This window comes from Hemitrygon akajei, chromosome 4, assembly GCF_048418815.1.
Source record: "Hemitrygon akajei chromosome 4, sHemAka1.3, whole genome shotgun sequence".
In the NCBI taxonomy this organism is placed as follows: domain Eukaryota; kingdom Metazoa; phylum Chordata; class Chondrichthyes; order Myliobatiformes; family Dasyatidae; genus Hemitrygon; species Hemitrygon akajei.
Genome location: NC_133127.1, coordinates 12,799,534 through 12,810,474, shown reverse-complemented (window position 1 = coordinate 12,810,474; position 10,941 = coordinate 12,799,534).

Here is a 10,941-nt window from a genome sequence, read left to right as displayed (position 1 = left end):
GCTGAATTTCAAGATCATCCATTTTATTTCTTCTGCTGCGTGCATTCAAATATAACAGTTTCAGTCCAGTATTTGCTGCTTTCTGTTTTAACTGCACCACACCTCTATTGCCCTGAAACTCATCCCACTGGCTGTAATTATGCCTCATCTCCTGCCTGTCCTTTCTATAATCTCTGTTGCACGCTATCTTTGATTTATTTCTGTTTTCCCCTTCCTCAGCCCTATCACTCCGGTTCTCATCCTCCTGCCAAATTAGTTTAAACCCTCCCTAACAGCTCTTTTAAACCTGCCTGCTAAGATATTGGACCCTTTTGGATTCAGGTGTAACACGTCCTTTTTGTACAGGTCGTACCTCCCCCAGAAGAGGCCCCAATGATCCTGGAACCCAAAGCTCTGCCCTCTACATCAGTCTCTCAGCCACGCATTAATATGCCTGATTATGCTGTTCTTGCACTCGTTTGCACGTGGCAAAGGCATCAATCCCGAGATTACTATCCTGGAGGTTCTGCTTTCCTACTTCCTACCCAACTCCCTGAATTCTCTCTTCAGGACCTCCTCCCTTTTTCTATTTATGTCATTGGTACCAACGTGTACCAAGACTTCTGGCTGTTCACCCTCTCCCTTCACTCTGCACCCAATCCGAGTACCCCCCCCCCCCCCCAATTCCAGGTGGTGATGTAGCCAGTTAGAATTCTCTCCACGGTACATCTGTAGAAATTAGTGAGTTTCTTTGAGGACATACCAAATCTCCTTAAACTCCCAATGAAATGTAGTCACCATTGTGCCTGCAATGTAACTGCAACAATATGTTAGGCCCAGGTTAGATCCTCAGAGATGTTGACACCCAGGAATTTGAAATTGCTCACTCTTTCCACTTCTCTATGAGAACTGGTGTGCAATCCCTCATCTTACCCTTTCTGAAGTGCACAATCAATTCTTTGGTTTTACTGATATTGTTGCTGCGACACCACTCAGCCCGCTGGGGAGGGTTGTGCCTCTGAATGAGCTGGCTCAGTCGACAACCCTCTGAAAACCTCTTGCAAGCCTCTGCATAGGAGCCTCCTTATCAGAACTCTCTCCACCGTACATCTGCAGAAATTTGCAAGAGTCTTTGATGAATCAGGTTTATTATCACCGTCTGAAATGTTTTGCTTGTGGCAACAGTACAGTGCAAAACAAAAATAATATATGTAACACTCTGGTTCCGTCGGCTGCGTCAGTCTAGGGAAGAGAATCTCCAGCCCCATCAAACGTGGGAGATTGAAGTGCAAGTCCCTGATTCCCCATTTGTGTGGATAGTATGTGATTTTTTCCCGTTACAAATAAGAACCACAAAATAACAGACAGTACACCACATACAGTAAAAGACTCAGCTTTATAATTCTTAATTTCACTAAAGGGTCGGTAAAAGAAAAACAATAAAAGAAAGAAAAAGGACCCAGTTTAATGAAACAGTCTGATGTGCACAAGTTGGAGCTCATAGTTTCCCCCTTGCCAATCCTCTTTCGATCTCCCCAGACTTCGTCGAATCACAGCCCCACTCAGGGTCGACTCCTACAACCTCTGCTCTCCTCTTCCCCAACAAAGCCCCCGAGCCCAACCTTAACTCACTGGAGAAACCTCCCTTAAATCTAGCCTTCCTAACTGGATGGGATACAATTCTCCTGTCTCTTCAACATAACCCAAACAAGCAGCGTACACAGAACAGAACAGCATACCAGAGAAAAAAATATGAACCACCTGAACCAGGGCATTACTTAAAATAAATAATGCAAAAGAGAAATAGGAAGGTATTGTTCATGGGCTTTCGACCCTAAAACTTCTGAGTATGGATCTTCGGACTCCTGTACCTCCTCCCTGATAGTAAGAGATTGCATCAATGCAGGTTATCCGTCAGCCTCTGCCTTAAATATACTCAATGATCTGCTGTGGCAATGAATTCCACAGATTCACCACTCTCTTGTCTAATGAATTCCCCCTCATCTTGAATGGAAACACCAATGCCCAGGAACAGAAAGGCCTACAAAAAGTGGTAGATACATTCCAGTCCATCACAGATAAAGCCTACCTTACCATTGAGCTGATCTACAAGGAGCACTGGGACACATCCATCATCAAGGACCCTTTTTTATGTTATAGTTTTTCATAAGTTTGATTCTTTATTTTCCCGCAAGAAAATTAATTTCTAGGTAGAGTACAGTGACAGATACATACCTCAAAAATAAATTAACTGTGACAGCAATAGTATTTGCAGAGTTTGGACTGATCTGAGGTAGTATTGCTGCTCGGTGTAATGCTGATCCGTCACCAGCAGAGGGAGCGCCTGCGCCATGTACGGTGAAGCTCGGCGTTGACAATGAACGTGGCTGGTTTGGTTTTAATTGACTCCTGGCACCCGCGTGTTAGTTCTTTACTCAAAGAATTTCCTGCAGGTCTGAGCTGTGCAACGAGGATGACCTCAACAGAAGATTCAGTACAGCTGTAGTTTCTGTAAGAGGTTCCTTTGGCCGGGGGTGCAGTGCTGATCTTTTAGGTGCCGGAGCTGACAAAATGTTTGCCATTTCCTATATCCTCTCTATATATATGTCACACCCAATTTGTGTACCTGCTCATTTCATGTTCTGGGCAACTTGCTTGCCCCATTCATGTAATGAGCAGGTACACAAATTGAATAGAGCTTCTTATATTGTCAAGCACCAAACCCAAGATGAAAGAAATATATGAATCCTAGAGCTCCACAGAAATACAGTGACAGTTAAGACATTAACAAGATTACAGCCTATCCCTACATTTCAGTGTATAACTGGTACAATAAAACATATAATACTTAATAATGAGACAATTTATTGCACTCACTAATTATCATAAAATATAATTATCAAGCAAGTAAAGAAAAAGTCGGTAATCATGTAATTTACCAATTTAAAAGTAGTTACCTACTTACCAAATGTTACCAATGAGAAGTTTCACAATAATTTCCACAAAGGGTCAGGCGTAATATGTGTTTGGGGTCTGAGGCAACTCTTGTCCTGGTGTCATCTGCTGATCTGTGGTACCGCAGCCATGATGTGACACACGGCTCAGGGTTCCACTGAACTAGAGGAGGTCCGTCTAGTTTAACAAACGTAAGTGCTGATACATGATTTATGAGACTCTTGAGCGTGTTGTTGTTATTATCAAGTTCATGTGACTGAATCCTCTCTCACACTCAGCAGTACCAATAGGAATAACTTCTGCACAGCTCCGTAATGGGCGTAAATCTTGGGGGATGCGGCATCCACCATCCTCCACACAATCTCTGAAGGCATTTATTCCAGAGGAGAAAGAAAGCTTAAACCTCTTACAGAGACATGATATTGCAGCTTCTCCATAATCAGGCGGTATTTCAGCAGGCCAGTTATCTTTATCAAGGACACACATTTCATTTAGCAGGGATTTATACATACTTTGAGATTTAGAAGTTGGAGAACTTTTCAAGGATGTTGCCGTGAACATACGGTGCTGCAAATTGTTTATAAGACTGGTAAGAAACTGTAGTTAATTAATGGAGACAATGTTGTTGTTGCTTGTTAAGGTAATTTCTCCAAACTTCCCCTTTTCAACAGCCTCTTGAGCTTCTAGGGTTTTTGTAGGAGGTTGCCCTTTCAGTCCACGCAGTGAACTTGTGCTCCATTGGATCACTTTGTCTGCATTAACAATCGTAGTAGTGCGTTTCTGTAAACACTCAGACAGTAAACCATCATGTCCTACGTTAGAGCTCAGTCCAATAGAAACTGTTCTAAAGAGTCTTTTCAACAGACCTTCATAGGTTTTTCTGTTGCTCCCAGATCTAGTTTCATCCTTCATTGCTTTTTCAAAATGAAAACTCAGTGCTTCATAATTTTGCCACACTGCTGAAACTGTTCGAAACGAGCTAGCTACCCACCTGGTGCCCAGAATGAGGCCTATTTTGCAAGTTTGTTGTTCTAGTTGAGAGGCACATTCAGACAGTTCCTTTTGATTTTGAGGTGATCTACTGTAAACAGAGTGCAATTTGTCCATAAATGATTGAAAATGATTTATTCCATGGACTTCTCTCACTGAATCACCTACTGCAAGCTCTAATCTGTGATTAAGACAGGGCCAAGTTATCACATCAGGGTACTGTTCCTTGAGAATTGTAACAACACCAGATTTGACACCAAGCATTACGCTCACCCCATCAGTAGCAAACGCTACAAGGTTCTGTTTCAAGTAAGAGTCATCAAACCCATGGTTATTGAGACAGTTCAATAGTTTCAGCTTTCTGATCTGGCTGTTCAATTAGATCTAAAAACACAAAATGGGGATCACCTTCCTTATCACTTCCACATTTCAAATAAACTATTAGGGCGGTCTTAATGCTCAGGTTTGTTGATTCATCAATGAGAACAGAAATTTAGCCATTTATCTGCTTGATATGCCGGCAAATTTTCTTTTTCATATTAATGGCTATGTGATTCATTATCTCTGTAGCTCTAGTGCAGGTGTGCAGTCTATTTCCAATGTCAATGCCATTTTTTTTTTGAAGTTCCAATAAGCCAAAGTGATCAGAGTATGGTCTGTCATTCTGAGCTAAATAATATGCAGAACGGAAAATTGAACAAGTTGAACAAGCATTCGTGGTGTCACATAATTTTCCAAGAGCATCTTCACTAGCTATATTTTCAACACTTAGAGCAGCAGTGTGAGCTTTTGATAGTTTGTGATCAACAATTTTTTTCAGAGAGACTTCAAGCGTGTACTTGATCGGTTCCATAATAGGATACTTGGTACAGCTGTTATGCCAATTCTCCCGTGATCTTTAAGTTCTTGAGGCTGTAGCACTTTTCATAGCTAGCCAGCCATCCCTTACTAGCCTTAAGCTCCTTCCTCTCGCTCTCCTCAACCCCCTCACAGTAGTGCTCATAGAGGCTAAGTGCTTTTCCACGCATAATTTTGCCATCAACAAGGATATGCTTCTGTGTCATGTCCTCTAGCCACACACTTAATGCTTTCTCAGTCTTTGCAAGCACTTTATCACGAACCGGGGGACCATTTTTGCCGTTGTAGAGGTAGCACCGACACTTCCACGAACTTCAGCTTCTTTCTGCTCAGTTCATTCTTACCGACCTTACGGCCCACTTCAGCGAGCGACATGCCACTTTTCAAAAGATCTAACATTTTTATTTTCTTGGCGAACAATGCTCAAACAACGAGTGCTAGAGAGAGACTGAGGATCTGTGAAATGGCGGGAGTATACAGCAGGGAATGCTGGGACAACAGGTCGAGCGAGGAGGAATTTCACAAAACAGTCACAGCTCCAGGACTTCATCAAAAATGATCAAATATCCTAATAACAACACACAAAATGCTGGTGGAACACAGCAAGCCAGGCAGCATCTATAGGGAGAAGCACTGTCGACGTTTCGGGCCGAGACCCTTCGTCAGGACGAAGCTTCTCCTGACGAAGGGTCTCGGCCTGAAACGTCGACAGTGCTTCTCCCTTATAGATGCTGCCTGGCCTGCTGTGTTCCACCAGCATTTTGTGTGTGTTGTTGTTTGAATTTCCAGCATCTGCAGATTTCCTCGTGTTTGCTCAAATATCCTAATGCTATTAGTGGTATTTTCCCCACCAGCCTCCACCCGCTCTCCCCAACCCCCACTTCTGTAAAATTCCCTCTATTTAATGTGCGGCGGCTGGTAAATTTCCCACTTGTTTATTTTGACTCCTCTTTACAGAGGTGCTGGAGTGGTGCTGTGGTGAGCTCTGGCGGCTCTGCACCCCTGCCTTTGGCTGATGGAGAAGAACCCTGAGGAGACGGCGTGTCGGTGGCTGTACTTCATTGCTAGGTCACCGGAGACTCCAGCTAATTTCTGTAAATACGTGGTGGAAAGCATTCTAACTGGTTGCATCCCAATCTGGTGCAAGAACATAAGAAACAGGAGCAGGAGTCGGCCATCCGGCCCGTTGACCCTGCTCCGCCATTCAATGAGATCATGGCTGATCTAACCATGGACTCATCTCCACCCACCTGCCTTTTCCCCAGAACCCTTAATTCCCCTTCCATGCAAAAATCTGTTGAGCCTTGTCTGAAATATATTTACTGAGGTAGTACGAGTGAATCTGCAGATGCTGGAAATAAATAAAAAACACAAAATGCTGGCAGAACTCAGCAGGCCAGACAGCATCTAGGGGAGGAGGTAGTGACGACGTTTCGGGCCGAAACCCTTCATCGGGAGTGAAGTAACATGGGATGGTCAAGGTGGGATAAGAAGTGGGGGGGGGGGGGTGAAGTAGAGAGCTGGGAAGTGATAGGCTGGAGGGAAATAGGCTAGGGGGAAGGTGGAGAATTATGGGAAATAAAAGAGAAAGAAAGGTAGGGCTGGGGGAAGAGATTATAGTGAGGGGGGAAAAAGAGAGAGAAAGAGAACCAGACTAAAATAATAGATAGGGATGGGGGTAAGGTTGGGGGGCAGGGGTATCAACGGAGGTCAGTGAGTTGGATGTTAAAAGGTAGTCTTCACTACTTCAGTGGGCAGAGAATTCCACAGATACACCACTCTCTGGGAAAAGCAATTCTTCTTCATCTCCATCCTAAATTTACTCCCCCAAATCTTGAGGCTTTGTTCCATGAAAACTAACTCACTATCAGATATAGGAGCAGAGTTAGGACATTTGGCCCATCGAGTCTGCTCCGCCATTTCATCATGGCTGATCCATTTCCCACTCAGCCCCAATCTCCTGCCTTCATTCCATATCCCTTCATGCCCTGACTAATCAAGAATCTATCAACCTCTGCCTTAAACATACCCAGTGACACCTGTAGCAATGAGTGGCACAGATTCACCACTCTCTGGCTAATAAAAGAACTTCAATTTTCACTGAGTTCCCACGGCCGCAGGAGTGCCCGTCCCTAGACAGCGTTGTGGTTGAGGGTTAAAACTGTTCCTGAACGTGGTGGTGTGGGACCTAAGGTTCCCGTACCTCCTTCCTGAGACCATGGCCTGGATGGTGGTGGTGGGGAGGGGGGGGGGGGGGTCCTTGATGATGGATGGATCTGCACCTGTTGTGATTGTGCCCACTTTTACCACCTGCTCTGGCAGCTCGTTCCATATACCCACCAGCGTCCAAAAACACCTCAGGATCAATGGTCAACATATTTTGCCGTATCCATTCACACATATTGGGAATTTGCTGTGGTGTGTTGGTCAGGGTGCGACATGCAGCAAAATAAACAAAGTTCAACAGTTATGAACATAAGAGATTCTGCTGGTGCTGGAAATTCTTCCAGAGCAGCTCACACAACATGCTGGAAGAACTCAGCACCGTCAGGCAGCGTCAGTGGGAATGTATAAACAGTCAACATTTCGGCCAAGAACTTTCTTCGGGACTGAAAAGGAAGGGGGGGGGGGAAGATGCTAGAAGAGAAAGATGGGATAGCCAGAAGGTGGTAGGTGAAGCCAGGTGGGTAGGAAAGGTAAAGGACTGAAGAGGAAGAGGTGAGTGGACCGTGGGAGAAGGGGAAGGAGAAGGGGCATCAAGAGGAGATGATAGGCAGGTGAGGAGAGGAGAAATGTCAACATTATAAAGGATAAATAAAGTGAGATGTTAAAGTGCAAATATAGAATAAAACATTCATAAATGGATATATACCAGTATATATTTACAAAGTAAACAGCATTATAAGATGTAGTTTAAGTATTTACAGTGCAGTGATGGGGGGGGATCATAGAGAGAGGGGGTGGGTTAGCTAACTGATGAATGATTGATCGGCTTAACTGCCTGGGGAAGAAACTTTCTGAGATATTGAGAAGTTTTTAATAGCCCTATAGCACATTCCAGAAGGGAGCTTTTGGAAAAGGCAGTTTGCTGGGTGGACAGTGTCCACAATGATTTTTTTTTTCCCCTGCCCGCTTCTTCGCCCTGGGTAACTCCAGTGTTGGTAGGTTGCAGCCAGTGAAGTGACCTTTCCCTCTGCACTGGCAGTGTGCTGTAGCGCTGGGACAATATGACGATTCTCTCTATGAAAGCAGTGTAGAATTCGACTTGCAAGTTGGTAGTAGGCACTTCTCCTTTGCTTAGAAGTTTTCATAGATTTGGCATACCATCTAAAGCTTTAACTAGCTTCTATAGATGCGCAGTGTAGCGTATCCTGGCTGGTTGCATCATGGAAACACCAATGCCCAGGAGAAGAAAGGATGACAAACAGTGGTAGATGCAGCCCACCAGTCCATCACAGGAAAAGCCTGCCTTACCACCGAGCTCATTGACAAAGACCTCTGCAACAAGAGAGCAGCGTCCATCATCAAGGACCCCACCATCCAGGCCATGCTCTCTTCTCACTACCACCAATGGGGGAAGGTACAGGAGCTTAAGGTCCCACACCACCAGGTTCAGGAATAGCTGTTACCCTACAACCATCAGGCTCCTGAACCAATGTGGATGACTTCACTCGCCACGACTCTGAACTGATTTGAGGACCAGCTTTGTACAACTCACGTTCTCAGTGTTATTTATTTACTTTTTCTATTACTTGCACAGCTTTTATTCTTTTGTACATTGGATGTTTGTCAGTCTTGGTATGTGTATAGTTTTTCATAAATTCTATTTTATTTCTTTATTTTCCCATAAATGTCAGCAAAAAAATGAATCTCAAGGTAGTACAGTACATGATGACATGTGTAGGCCTCCATTAGTCTCGATAGACCATGGATTTGCACCTTGGAAAGTTTCCAGGGCACAAGCCTGGGCAAGGGTTTTTTTTATGGATGACCAGCAGTTGCCCAAGCTGCAAGTCTCTCCTCTCCACGCCACCGATGTTGTCCAAGGGAAGGGTACTAAGACCCATACAGCTTGTCGTCGCAGAGCAATGTGTGGTTAAGTGCCTTGCTCAAGGACACACACGCAGCCTCAGCCAAGGCTCGAACTAGCAACCTTCACTAGACGAACACCTTAACCACTTGGCCACGTGCCAACACATGGTGACATATACATACTTCGGTAATAAATTTACTTGGATCTTTGAAAAGCCTGCTGTTATCTGTAAATACTGTATAAAGTGGGAGAGCCATTTCAATAGAGAACATTATGTATGAGGAGCATTTGATGGCTCTGAGCCTGCACCCACTGGAGAATAGGAGAATGAGGAGGGAACTCATTGAAAACTATCAAATATTGATGGATAGAGTGAACTTGGAGAGGATGTTTCCTATAGAGGGGAGTCTAGGACCAGAGAGCACAGACTCAGAATAGAGGGCGGTCTGTTTGTGACAGGGGTGAGGAGGAGTTTCTTTAGTCAGTGGAATTCATCTGGAGCAAATCTGTGGAATTCATTGCCACAGACGGCTGTGGAGGACAAGTTATTGGCTATATTTAAGGTGGAGGTTGATAGATTCTTGACTAGTAAAGGCATCAAATGTTACAGGGAGAAGGTGGGAGAACGGGGTTGAAAGCGATAATAAATCATCCATGATCGAATGGCACAGACTCGATGGGCTGAATGGCCTAATTCTCCTCCTCTGTCTTGTGGTCTTATAGTAGGGTCAGTGCAGAGAGATACTGAGCTCCAAGTGCCTTGCTCCTGGAAAGTGGCTGCACAGATTGATAGGGTGGTAAAGAAGACATACCGTACCCTCACCTTTATTAGTCGAGACATTGAGTTCAAGAGTTTGGAAGTTTACGTTGCAGCTTTAGAGGGCAAGTACTATAAGGAGGGTAGCTTGTGGCCTCATACCCCAGTGAGAGATAGGGACATGCCTGTCCTAGCCATCCAACAGCCAGGAAGCTGGTACAGCAACACTCCATGTAGAGCAAGGGGCATGACAAGGCACGGAAAATGCCAAGGTCATTCACAACAACCAGGACCCCAGTTTGTAACTCTCGTCCGTACCACTGGACGTGAACTTCTGAGGTTGAGAGAGTGGAACTGCCCCTGTGTAGCAGCTTTTCACTGTTAAAAACGCCCTCGCACAGATCTCCTGCGGTCGGGCGCGATGGGAAAACACCGCTATAAAGTGAGATGGACAAACTTGGGCTGTTTTCTCTGGAGCAGCAGAGGCTGGGGGCGGGGGGGGGGGGGAGATCTGACAGAGGTTATAAGAGGCATCTTTGTCCCAGGAGTAAATATCTGATACCAGAGGGTCTAATTTAAGATGAGAAGGGGTAAGTTCGAAGGAGATGTGAAGGGCAAGTCTTTACACAGAGGGTGTTGGTCCCCAGAGTGCACTGAAGGGGTGACGCTGAAGGCAAATACGGTCAAGGCATTTGAGAGACTCTTAGATAGGATACAGAACATTACGGTTCAGTCCAGGGGTTCCCCTCAGTTAATGGTAAGGGTCCAAGCTTGGCAACCCCTGGTCTAGACACTTCAGCCCACAGTGTTGTGCTGACTCCAAGATCAATCTATCCCTTCCGTCCCACATCACCCTCCATTTTTCTTTCATCCATGTGCCTGTCTAAAGGCTGATTTATACTTGTGCGTACGGGCTACACCGTAGCCCTGATTTTCACTTCTGCGTAGGCTCTATACGCCATAGCGAGCAAACGTTGGTGTGCGCCAGAACGCTAGTTGGCGGTGGGGTTTCTACGCCACTGTGTTGAGTTTCTTCGTGAGGGACGCGGACGAGGAAATGCATTTCAAGCATTTTCGCATGTCGGCGGGTAGATTTGACGATTTGGTTCATCTATTTCGCATCGGTATACAGACGTGGTGGAGAAGAAGCAACTGGAAATGCGTAGGCGGAAACGCGATGGTACCACGCGGACCAATCACAGTTGTTGCGGTCTGCGTTGCCGTGATGCATGAGTTACTTTTTTGGGGAGGTGCACGTCACCCTACAGCATAGGGTACGGCGTAGGGTATGCGGTACCTACGGCGTAGATGCGACGCACAAGTATAAATCAGCCTTAAGTGTCTCTTAAATGCCTCTAATGTATCTGTC